This window comes from Cynocephalus volans, chromosome 1 (assembly GCF_027409185.1).
Source record: "Cynocephalus volans isolate mCynVol1 chromosome 1, mCynVol1.pri, whole genome shotgun sequence".
In the NCBI taxonomy this organism is placed as follows: domain Eukaryota; kingdom Metazoa; phylum Chordata; class Mammalia; order Dermoptera; family Cynocephalidae; genus Cynocephalus; species Cynocephalus volans.
Window position 1 is genome coordinate 143656681 of NC_084460.1, and position 12903 is coordinate 143669583.

The 12903-nt window shown below is 38.2% G+C and overlaps 2 protein-coding genes across 5 annotated transcripts in view; one reads left to right on the plus strand and one right to left on the minus strand.

Moving 5' to 3' along the window:
- The window catches only part of CMSS1 (cms1 ribosomal small subunit homolog), a 371764-nt gene that overhangs the window by 319618 nt on the left and 39243 nt on the right, over nt 1-12903 (minus strand). The window lies entirely within an intron of this gene.
- Nucleotides 1-12903, plus strand: part of FILIP1L (filamin A interacting protein 1 like) — a 300030-nt gene that overhangs the window by 253677 nt on the left and 33450 nt on the right. The window contains exons 1-2 of one of the 4 annotated variants that reach the window (XM_063101178.1): nt 1587-1684; nt 12380-12445. The exons of 2 other annotated variants lie outside the window; for them this stretch is intronic. The gene's annotated coding sequence lies outside the window, so the exon portion shown is untranslated. Of the gene's footprint in view, nt 1-1586; nt 1685-12379; nt 12446-12903 lie in introns of those variants that run through there. One more of the 4 variants, XM_063101173.1, reaches the window with a different exon arrangement.

Sequence of the window (12903 nt, forward strand, 5' to 3'; positions counted from 1 at the left end):
TAAAAGTCTCAAGAAATATGTTTAATAAGTACAAGGCAAGCACAGGAGACTAAAAAGATTACAACACACTTCACAAGTATAGGGCAGAACAGTAAAACTAACAAATCAACATCTCAATTGTTGACACAAAACTGCAAATCAAATATTAAATCTTAGGTTCAGCTGAGGGGTATGGTTGTTTACTTCTCTTAAAACAGTATATATGAAAAGCAGGAGTAAGTTTAGTCGAGGCTTCTCAGTAGGTACCTAGAGTGATGTAGAATAATTGGCAAAGTGAGGCCCCAGTTTAGCAAAGAGGACAAATGTTTATTTCTGCGCCCTGCGTCTTTATTCCACACCATTTCCACGAACTTCACAACTCTGAACTATCCTTCCTCCAACCCACACTAAGAAAAAGAGGCAGATTATTTCCATTATTCCTGTTTTACAAAACATATGGAAACAATAATTCTATAGACATATGTACATCATAATAGGAAGCAATCCTATTTTAATGAAATTTAAAAGGACGTTTTAAATAGACTCAAGCTACTAAAACTACTCATCTGAAACTTGCAAATAAGGCTGCCACGTCCCTAATTTATTTAGCAGATTCATATAGTTTGGTTAGGACTTTAGAGATTACTACTCTTGTTGATGTGCAAGATAACCAGCAGGCTAATTCTCATTTACAAGAAATAGGATTTATATAAGTAAATCTGCCCCATACTGGAGGATAATAGGCTTAATTCAATCACATTTGGCCAGTTTCTTTTTTCTTCTCATATTTTTATTTTTTATTTTGTTTGCTGGCAGAAGAGAACAAATAGATTAAAACTGGTTTTAAAGTTCTGTTTTTAAACTGTCTTGAAAATACAGCACAGTTAATTTCTTTTAAAAATATTTTCTCTGCCAAATAAGCTGATTAGTTTTCACTGCTTTCGTTAAAACACAAGCATGCAGAAATGGGAAACGAGGACGTTCTTTGAGTAAAAACATTAAAAAAATAAGATTTCATCTGGCCTTCCCATCATCACTTGAAGAATTGTTTGGTAGTTACATCATCAGGAAATAAAATACTATCCTCTGAGGACCCCTACTCTTTACAAAGGAAAGAGAAGGTTTGAAGTCTAAAATCACCCCTGAAAATGTCTCCAAAAAAAAAAAAAACCAAACCAAAAATAAAAACAACAGCTCGGCTTTTCCCTTGCCTCTCCCACCTCCCCCCAGCAACCAAAAAACAAACGTAACAAAAAGTATTTACAAAAGTTTACATAAGAATACAGGATGTGTATTTAAGAATCCGAAGCAGTAACAGAAGCTTTAGGGACCCGGAGGGAGAAAAGTTAGGAGCTGATACGCCATGACCCCCAATGACTTAGCCCGGCAGGAGGGCGCCAGCGATCCCGGCCCACCGCTCACTCCCTCCGCGGGAAGCCAGGGACCCACTGTTCGTTCGCACGGCCGCAACGTCGGCGGGAGCCGGGGCGCACTGCAGCGCCGCAGCCGCGGGTCTTACAGTCACCGGCGCCCCCGCCGCCCGCGCTGCACACGCGGAGCGCCTTATAAGGCAGCGCAGTGACGTAACGCCCATAGGCCGGGCGCGCTCGGCGCCCCGCTCGCATTGTTCGGGCGACTCCCGGAGCGCGCACAGCCCGCTCGCGGCGCTGCGCGGAGCGACACGGCCCCGGCACGGGGAGCCCAGGTAAGCCCGGGAGAGCCGTTCTGCTCCACCACGGAGCAGTGTAGTTGGAGGGCCGGGGAGCATGTCTGTGGGTCGCTTTTAAGGTGTCTCAGCATCACCGACTGCAGACAGGTTTCGCAAAGAGCATCCAATGAATTCTAAGTTCAAAACCTTTGCCAACTCACACAAAACTTAAGAGTAATAGGATTTAATTTTGAATGTGGAGTGGTGGGAGCTATGTATTACATACGCTTTCCAAGTGTGCTATACGTTGAATACTGCCTGTATTGAGAAATCTCTGGAGTAGAGGGGCGGTGAAGGAATTATATTGTAACAACTCTATCTCCTGATCCCTTCTCTCTTCAGAAATTAAACTCGCTTAAGTCTTATAAGAGCAGAGTGCAAAAACACTGCCACATGGTAGTGGATTTGTTAGAGCTGGCTCCCCACCACCTTGTAAATCTTTTAAGACTATAAAAACACTGTTAAGTATACATCTTGGAATTACGGTGAATCTAATTTAAAAAATAAAAACTTTTTTAAAGTTTCATAAAATTTTACAAACATTGTCTTAAAAGCTTATGTCACTCTGTACAAGGAAGTAGCTATCACAGTTTTGAGTTCTAACTTTCTGTTTCAACCCCAGCCATTAGATAAATGACAAACTTCACTTAAAGATAAAGCTATCTTCTCTAGAGTAATATATTGGACACAAGTAGATTATGTGAAAAATACAAATTTAAAGGATAAAACCTATAGAATATTTTTATTAAACAGTGGCATTTTGAACTATACTTAGTTATATCTAAACCCTTAATAGCCTATTGCTATGAATGAACCCTTACAGTATAACTGAACACTTGACAGATAATGAAAATCTACATAATATTTTACTTCTCAAAATAAAAATGAGCAGGTGAATTAAAAATGTGTTATGTCAGGTTTAGAACATTGGAATAGGAGCTGAAAAAAAGATTTATCACTCAAACTTTATCTGGTCTAAACATAAATTGTACAACAAAACTTTAAGAACTGTCTGACAGAATTGTTTTCCTTTTTAAATAGCCTCTACGTTTTGTAAGTAGACACAATACCAACTCAGAATTCACAGGCTCTAAAAGACTGAAAAATGCTTAATATTGTTGGCACTGGAATGACTATGTAAGATAACTGGCTGTACGGTAAAAGTTTAAAAGAAGAGCAGAGTACTACAACCATCTGAAGTGTGTGTGTGTTACAAATTCACATTTTATTTATATTTAACTGTCAGTGAGAAGAAAAAGTCATATCGCAGAAGATTTATCATTTGAAGCATGGCATTTTAAAATATCGTAAAAATTTGGAATATGTATGTTTCTAGTAATTCTTGTAGTTGAGTATTTAAATTATATGATATTGTTGCTTACCATTTTTACTTCACTGGAGTTTTTTGTTTTGTTTTTGCTAATTTTGTTTGGAGCACAGCAAACTTTGGTTTTTGCTAAAAGAAAAATTATATGTTATTTGGCCTGAAGATAGGCTAATAAACTGCAGGTTAGTACTCTACTCAGAAGGATTTCCCCAAAACTATCACTGCAAATCTAGGGAAGCCTATTATAATTAGAAGAGTAGGGCCAATACCCAGGTCACTGTGGAGAAGTACGGAATATGCAATAGAAGAGTTGCTTATTTGATACAGGCAGTAATTGGAAACTGAAAAATTCCTGCTTTGGGAAAAAGGTATTCTGCTCTTTTGAATCTAATAGAGGAGGGAAACAGAAACCATCAATTATTATTTCAGCTATACGCAAAGTACCATCTGAACCATAAACTATAGTTTAACTGTTGAAAGTCATAACCTCCATCAAAGCTCTAACAGCTGTGTTTCCCAGAGTCTGCCTTTTATTCTTTCTAAAGCAGGCAAGCATCAATTAAAAAAATTTTTTAAATGACACACTTTAATATTCCACACTTTTTTCCATTTATTAACTTTAAGGCATGGTTCAAAGAACAATCACACATTAAGACCTCTTTTAAAACTGAAAGTTACAAAAGGCTTATCATGGGTACACTATTTCACACTGGGCTCTCTGCATGAGCATTTCTTAGTCCCTGGGACAATCTATATGATGGAAAAAATGTTTTTGATACAATGAATGAAAATTTTTATACTTCCAATAAAACACATAATAATTTTAGGCTTAATAAGTTCATTTGCTCCTTTTTAATCTCAACTGTTAAGAACTGGTATTTCTGTGATATTTTCCTAATGCTGTGATGGAATCTATATACTGACAGCCAGTATGAAAACATGAACCAAGTCTGGACTGTATTAATTTTCCAGTCTTCTTGAAATTCCCATAATTTGACTTCTCAAAAGGCTATGAATTTTATTTTAGGGTTCTCTGCTGGCCCTCCCTCCCAAAAAAATGCCTTAGGTAATAAACGGATTTTGAAGTAAAAAAAGTAAAAGTGGGGAAGAATAAAATTCCAATAATTCTTCTTAGGTCATGTTCTGTCCCTATCTAGAGCTTCAGGGCAATGCGAACATTTTATAAGTAGAAGATAAATTTAAAAAATACAAGTGCACTTCAAAAAGCCCATGGAAAGAGTCATATTATCTTTTAATTCTATTTTTCCATGAATTTGTTGAGGCATCCTCATATACAGCTCCTCCTATTTAAAGTAAAAAGGAAGGGGGTGGGGGGCAAGAAGAATACTCTTTATAAAAGATTGGCTATTGTGGAGTAATAATCAGGGATGTAAAGCAATATTGGTCTCACCTGATTCAGAAACTGAACTGCCCCATCTGTTGTTCACATAGCCAGTCATAGTCTTTGAAAAATATAACATCTACCATATCCTCTTGGGCATATCATTAATTTTAAATTATTTTTAGGGTTTATTTAATTTGTATTTGACTATGAATTTAGCTTCACTTTAAACATTTAGTTTCTATAAATTATGTTAAAATAAGGATTTAAAGATGAAATCTTTAAATCACTGCACATGCAGTAAGCAGCACAAACCTTCAAGGAAATATTTCTATGGCTGCTTCTGCCATCACCACAGTGTTTTCTGAGGCATCAACCAAATTACTTATGCTTTATGTATGCTGCAAAGATTAGGAACCTCCTCTGGCAGGTCATTTTCTACTTCAAAATAAGATGGGGACTTTAATGTCATGAATCAGCGGATCCTTACCTTCACTATTGTAAACCCTTCCACATTCTTCTTTTTCTTAAAAACAGAGTTGAGATTCTCTCTCCCTGACCCTCATCTGCACTAACATTGCCTCTGATTGGGAAAGCTGGGCAAAGGTGGGAAGGCTCGCCAAGGGAAGTCCCTTGGTTCTTGTTCAGATGAAAAACACTCCCTCTTCATGCTTGTTCTCTCAGATGCTTTAGCAGATTAAGCTAAGACAGCAGCAGTTTTAATTCTGAGCCCAAGAACAGAAAAGAATGCATTAGCAGTGGTCTTTCTAAAATCTGACCATCCTCACTTTCTTATGCCCTACTGGTTCCAAAGTAAGGTGAATTCTTAAAGACACAATTATTTTTTAACAACAAGCTTGGGGAATGATGTATTTGTGGCCGGGTGGTGGTGTTGGTGGTGTAGGGAGGTATGCTGAGTAGTAGATAGGTAAGCGTATCATTGGGACAGATAGGCATGCACACATACACCAACTCCTGGCTTCTAATATGTTAACTGTTGATTCTAGCTTAAAGGACAGTTATTATCAGCAAAAGAGAGCATATATTACATCAGAATAGCAAAGACTCAAATCCATAGATGTGAGTTGGAGAAGTGCCTTGATATGTTCTACTGTATGGACAGTGGGATACCCCAAAGAGTGTGTGCACCCACAGACAACCTTGGCACTGAATATCCACAGAATTTTACAGCTGGAAGAGGCCATGGAGATCATCTGATCCAAATGCCTCACTTTATGCAAGAAACTAATGTCCACAGTGTGACTTGCCTCAGAGACACAGAGATACTTAGAGGTAGAGCCAGGGCCTCCTGCACTGTAGGGCTACAGCCCACCATTTGTTTCTTCCTTTAATTAGTGCTAGGAAGAGAGGAGAGCAGAAGCCTCAGAAACAGCTTTGGCACTGCTAGTGATAATTTGGATATAAATCCCATTAAAGAAAGAAAATGGAAAGGTTCAGAGTTCTTGTTAGTAAGTATAAGCAGTAAGAAGGCAAAGGGAAAGCAGGGAGGTAAAAATCAATACCGTTCAGTGAGCCTACAGCAATGGAAGAGAAATGGAAGGGAAATGATAAAGGGAGGACAAAGAAAACAAATGATGAATGTACTTAAAGGTCCTCTGGGTGGCAAAGCCCACTCTCTACTGGGAAGGTGAGAGGTGCCCTGGAAAGAGTGTGTCCTCTGCAGTCAAAGACTAGGTCTGAACCACTAACTTCACAAGTGACCCCTTTTCAGTATCTCCCAATTAAGCATTTTTTAATTTCCCAGGCCTACCCAGCTACCAGCCTCCCTTTCAAAATTCAAAGTGACTCAATGCCTTCAAAACAACCTCACCCAAAACTACAGAGGGTGTCACCTATGAAAGCTATAAGCTCCTGGTCATACCCTGCTTTATTTACCGTCACACCACATATTGCGACATGACAATAAATTACACATTAACTAATTAGTTTATTGTCTGTCTCCTGGACTATAAACTCCTTCAGGGTCACTTTTACAGCCAGCTTTACCCCCAGCACCTAGGAAAGTATCTACCTATAATTAGGAGGTCTGTCACTGGGTGCTGGATAAATGTACGAACAAACAAATTACAACCTTGAAGGTTCTTACTTGGTAAGAAAAGAGTATTTCTGGAAAAAGTGGGTTAGGGAGTGTGCCTTCTTCTAGATTTTGTTCAGGAGCCCAAAGCAAATCTCTGCCACTACTTAAAATAGCCACATAGACTTGACTTAGAAACACAAAATTAGGCTTGGATTAAGTCAAGGCAGTGAAATCCGCTTTGTACTACTGTACAGTAAGTTTTGTGTAGGCAGACTAAGTCAGAATGCTTCTCTGCTCTCTGCCCACATCTCTCTACCTCACTTTAACTCCTTTCCCAAAATAATGAGATTGAAGATGGTGAAAGAGTACCAGGTGGATTGCCTCGGGCATGGAATGGACTCAAAGCAAAATATGGAAGAGCACAGTACAGTGGTTTCATCCTTAATGAAGGGTGGATTCCTCTGAATTTCCCTACTCTCTGTGCCACAGCTGAGGGCCTGGAAGACGCAGTCATGGGGCCTGAACAGCTTATCCTTACAGTAACTAGAAACCAGCAGATTGCCTTTTCCTATGCAAACATTTGATGCCAAAGTTTCTGTAGTTACTTTGGTTACTTTGGTAGTCTAGCACATCTGCCAGGTTTTATAGAAAAGGAATGATTTTTCTATGATTTCAAAATTAGGTAACTCCAGTGCCAACCTGTGAAGCCAGCATAGTGCTCGTAACACTCCTCAGTGGCAAAAAACACTTACTGAGTATCTACCAGGCACTGTGGTAAAGCAAGCACAAGGCAGGATGACAGGCCCGGCGACTAAGTTCAATGTCACTAACCTAGCTACACCTACTGGCACTGACTGGCACTGTTATAATAACAAGGACTAAGATCAAGCAATGTAGATGATAAAGCAATGTAGATGAGAGGTCAGCTGTACATAAAAAATTAAGTAAAGATGAACAATGTGTGAGTGTTTTTAAAAAGTACAACAGAATAGTCAGTTGCCAACCTTGCTTACCAGTGACACTGAATGGACAAATAGTGCTATGTCAGTGGTGAGACTACAGAGTAAGAATAAAGGGTCAATGAATCTGAGTTCTACTCTTCTTGGCTCTGCCATCCATTCATTAGCCTCCTGCATGCTTGGTTTCCACAAACCTCAAAAAAGAGAACAATGTCATCCACCCCAAGTATCTCTCAATACTGGGTAAGGATTGAATAGTGGGCAGCAATTCCCAAGGGGACTCTGGTCAAGTACAGCACAGACTATGTAAAAATAGAAGCTACTGATAGTATCATTACAGAGACAAATAAACAAGAAAATATAAGGTGATGTGAGGAAAAAAGTTCATATGTAAGTGCAAGAAAGATTTAACATTACTGTAGCACTTGAGGCTGTGAGATCTCCAAATCATTGTACTTAGAACAGCCTCAGAGGTGAGGTCAGCCTTCCAAGATGGGCCACTCTGACAGAAGCAGATCTGCCAGACTTATTGTGTCTCATGGCCCACCAGTCCTGGAACAAAAGTTTAAAGGTGAACTAAGTTTTTTTTCTCTGTTTTCAAAATTCTCTTTTTAAGTGAATCAAAACAAAAACAAATCTCTGAACAGAAATCACAGAGGAATGTAAAACATTCATCACATTTGGGCTGACAAAACTTAAGTGTCTGCTGCTGCAAAATCTGAAGAAAATGAAGGAGCTGCTTGGCCTAGGAGCCTGGAGAGAACATGAGAAAGTTCCTGGTTTCTTCTTGAAGATGAAGGGCAGTGCAGTGGGATGCTATGGAAGTGCCTTAGCCTTAGCTTCATAGTTTGTTAATTGGGAATGGCAGAAGTGGTGAATCTCTCTGTGGAGTTTAGTGCAAATGAATCCATTGCTGTTAAAGAGAATACTACGTACTCTTTAAAAAATATGTATCAATTCATTTATTATCAAGATAAACACTCATTAAAAGAAATACTTACGTTTGAGTTTGTATTAATTATCCTTGAGGCTTTCATACAACTGGCTATATGTGGGCCCTTCAAATAAAAGAGAACAACTTTGTCAAGTGATTTGGGGTTCCACTCATCTCTTCCAAAATTATGCCCCATAAAATTATTCTTATAGTCCCATAAAATTCATTAGGCTGAGCAAAGATGCAAAGAATCACAGGTAAAGTTAAGATTCTTTAGCCTGGGCCGGCCCGTGGCTCACTCGGGAGAGTGCGGTGCTGATAACATCAAGGCCCCGGGTTCGGATCCCATATACGGATGGCCGGTTCACTCACTGGCTGAGCGTGGTGCTGCCAACACCAAGTCAAGGGTTAAGATCCCCTTACCGGTCATCTTTAAAAAAAAAAAAAAAAGATTCTTTAGCCAGTTTCTCCCATCTGGAATTCATCTAAATTTGTCTCCCAGTGAATTCCTCTCACTGAATGGTTCTCCCTTCTCAGAAGTGACAGGCACAAGAAGAACATAACTCTATTTGTCCTTCTTCTGCTCTAATAACAATAATAAATTCTGAGCTCTTTAGACACCATTCAACCTAAGAAAGGGTTATATGCCCCTAAGAAATGGTTTTTCTCACCTCTCAATCATGTGGCCATCAAGTATGTACAGAGTTCAAATCCGTGAGGGATACAGAGGTATTAGTCCTTTAAGAAGTTTACAGCTGGTTGAAGAACAAAACTAATATACCAAAACAAGTTAGAAAGTGGTATAAAACAACACAGAATATGTCTTTCATAAAACTAAGAGCTGTGGGGACTCAGGAAAGGGAAATCAACCAGGGTTAGATGAGTTAAGGAACATTCAAGGAAAAGATGGGAACTGAAATGGGGCTACTGAATGAAGCATTCAAAAAAGGATGGCAGATTTATTCCTTGAAAGTCTACTATGAAAAGAGAAGCTGAAGTAAAAAGAGAAAAAAGGCTTGATCCAGGATCAGAACACCCAAACTCTGATTTTTAAATTCATTACTTAACATTTAGAAAAACCAGGATTTCTGCGGAAAGTAAGGCATCTTACGTGACTTCAATTCTTAAAGTAAAGGTTAAATGTGATGGTAAAGCATTGGGCACAGTGGCAGACCTATAGCATATACTCAGTAAATGGTACCTGTTACTCTTCCAGTTAATGTCATTCTGCCCACAAAGATGGTGCTCCCTCATCATCTGGTGCTACAGTAGAGTTCCACCAGGCTGAGGCTGCCTCAGGGCCACAGAGGAGGTGCTTTGTAGGATACAGTCCTAAAGAGCTCATGTTTTCTTACACCCAGCTATAAAGAAAAGGATTAACCTTGTTGGGAAAAATCCTAGTGACTAACCTCAGTCACTCTGAAAGGAGAGGTTATCCTTTATCCTGATTTCCCTGCTGAAAGGCAGTCCCCCCTGTGAGGAAACTACATCAGCTTTCCTAAAGATGTCCTAGTCACTTGAAGTAAGAAACAAGTTACTGAGCAGTTAAAGGACCAAACAGAGGTGTCTGTGAAAGGCTTAAAACCTGGAATCTCCTCATTTTACCTTGAAAGATCTACCATGCCTCAGAGGCACATACATAATAAACAAAGTTGTAAGACACATCTTACAACTTGGGCTAAATGGCTTAGATCAGATCTTAGGTACAGACAATAAAGATTCTCTTTCGGAAACTAACAGTCTAAATATTTCCTCCCTAGGTGTTAGTTTTTCTATTTAATTGTACTTTCAATTTGGCATAACATTTTAAGTGTCAGAACACTAAAAAGATTTATTACTACTTTGCTTTTACGGCATACTTACAACCCTGAACTATAGCAAATGCTATAGTTCATATAAAGAACCAAAAATAAATCTGAATCCCATGAAATTCCAGTTAAGGTTTTCTGTATAGTTATGAATCATTGAGATTTGAGGAGCCATAAAATCTCTTGATATGTGAATTTGTATACAGTCATATATGGGAAAGAAGGGAAGAAAGAACTCTACAGGTTGCTGGGGGTTTTTATTTTGTGGAACTGAGATATGAGGATAGCCAAAGGCTGTGTAATCTTAAAGATGAAATAGTTGGCTCTCTTAAAATTCGAATCACAAGGTAAGATATGGTCAGGGCAAAAATGGGTGGATATTAAAATAGCATCTACATGAGGTACACTATAGCCTTTTCTCTAACTCTGCTATACACAGAACATTTCTCAGAGAGGTAAACATAATTAAATGGGTGAAACTTGCTCATGGACAAATCAGCAGCAGCCCATGGTCAAGAGAAGTGGAGTATATTAAGTTATTCCTTTCACCTCCAGTAGACCTGCTGCTGACCACTGTAATATCTTGATGGAATTGTCCCTCACTATGGCAAGCTTAATATTTAGAACACGTTTATCTTAAAAGAATCCAATTTAGAGAAGAGGAAGTAAGATCAAACTCTGTGTTTATGCATTCTGTGTTCTCAGTGCTCAGAGGTGGTGGAAAATGAAAACGTAACCCAAATGCTCTGGATTGGCAGTCAAGGGAAAATTAAGGCTCAGATGACCAAAATAATTTTAATTTGTACAATGTACATGAGAGTTCATGCAAAACACAGACCTCAAGAAAAATGGTCATTTATGTAAAAAAGACTCTAGAATAAAACTTACATAAATTTTGTAATTACATATGGCCCAAACCCTAGCTTTCCAAAAAATCATATGAAGAAAAGTAGAGTAGACGGAGGATGCTCATTGTGGCTCCTCATCTAATTGTGTGCTCAGCAGGAAACAATTTGCCACACTTCAGTCTTCATCCTCCAACTGCCCTAACCTGTAAATACTATTAAATTTATTAAATTTTCCTATTTTCTTTGTCTGTTGTTTACTGATTTACTACAGCTAAAATGGAGGGCAAAAAAAAAAAAAAAAGTCCTTTAAGGATCAAAATGTTTCACATTTTATACTCTTCAGGCTCCTGTTTCTACCCTGTTTCTATGGCAAACTGTATGACTTCAATAGTCACAGTAAAATAGAAGCCTCTATTGTGGTTTTTTAAATTTCTGAAGTTTGAATTTCCCACTAACAAGTTAGGAAACGTTTGGTTTCCCAAGCATACCGCTTTAGCTGCTGCCTCTGAGTAGGCAGCCAGACTGCAAGGAGGTGAAAGCCAGTGAACTCATCCACTCTGGCACATGACTGGTCCCTGCTTTAACCTTTTATGTTAAATCTGATGAACTGAACACCAATTAATTAATGTAAGAAAGCCAAGTAAAAGAGTCTCCAAAAAAAAAAAAAAAAGGAACGAGGGGCTTAAAAAGATGTTTTTCTTGTTTGTGTGTTTTCTTTTTGCTCAGAATAAGATCCAGAAAAGGACACACTCTGTAATTTTTTTAAAAGTAGAGAATAAAAGAAAGAAAAGCAACCCACCAAAGAATAAGTGTTAAGAGAAAGGAATTGTACTAATCCTCCAAAATACCTATTTGCAGTATCCGAATGAAAATAACTTGTGATCTGGGAAGAGAAATAAGGGACTAATGGAGATTAAAAACAAGATTTAACAGCTATATCAGAATGCTTTCCTAGAGAATCTATGTCTGCTTCATCAATACGTTAAAATACAAAAAAAAATCTAAATATAAACGGATTTTAAGCAATAAAAGAAATACATATAAGTATTCTTAATAAGATAAAATACATTCACACACATTTCTAAAGGTATATAGTATTATGTATGCCCTTGAAGTCTGAGAAAAGCTGCCTGTTAGAAATATTTTCCGAGAACTTTAAGTTCCTTGAAATGTTCTTCGGAAATGGTATTTATGACAAACCCACCTCCTCTTGGGAATGTGAGATGTTATTACTGGCAAAGTTACACTTTTTTAAATCATCCAAAAATAATTATGAACTTATGCCAAATGACTAAACTTGACTATATTATTACAATGATTAATAGAATATTTGCTAATGTCTCATGATCAAGGCTCAAAGTAGCCATGAACCTAGAGAAAATACTGTGACAAAACAGTAGATTGCCAGGGGTGGTGATTTTCTGTGTCTTTGACAGGCAGAATATTACAACACACAAATTCACTGGAGAGGATGAGACGGGGTGTGGATGTATGTCATCATGGTAAGAAACAAGCTTTGGAGTGAAAACTGTATGGGCCTTCTGGCTAGCAGGACCTTTGGCAAATTATTTAACTTCTCTGAGCCTCAGTTCTTACTTGTAAAATGAAGACAATCATACCTACCTCCTATGACTGGTTCCAGGACTAACATGGTACATGGCATATAATTGCTGGACCAACTCTGTTATTCCCAGACTGCAGAGGGGAGGGACTACTGTCTATTGCTTACACAGTACCCCTCTTACTCCCTCATATGGTACCTAAATTAAAAGTAGAACAGGTACTTTTTCAAATATTTAGTAGCAAATACTTATTGAACACCAATTAAGTACCAGGCACTGTTCTCAAGCTGGAAATAAAACATTGAATAAAACAGACCAATGATTGACCAATCATTGTATAAAACACATGTGAGCATGCACATGCACATATATATGTGCACACACACTCATACCTACCT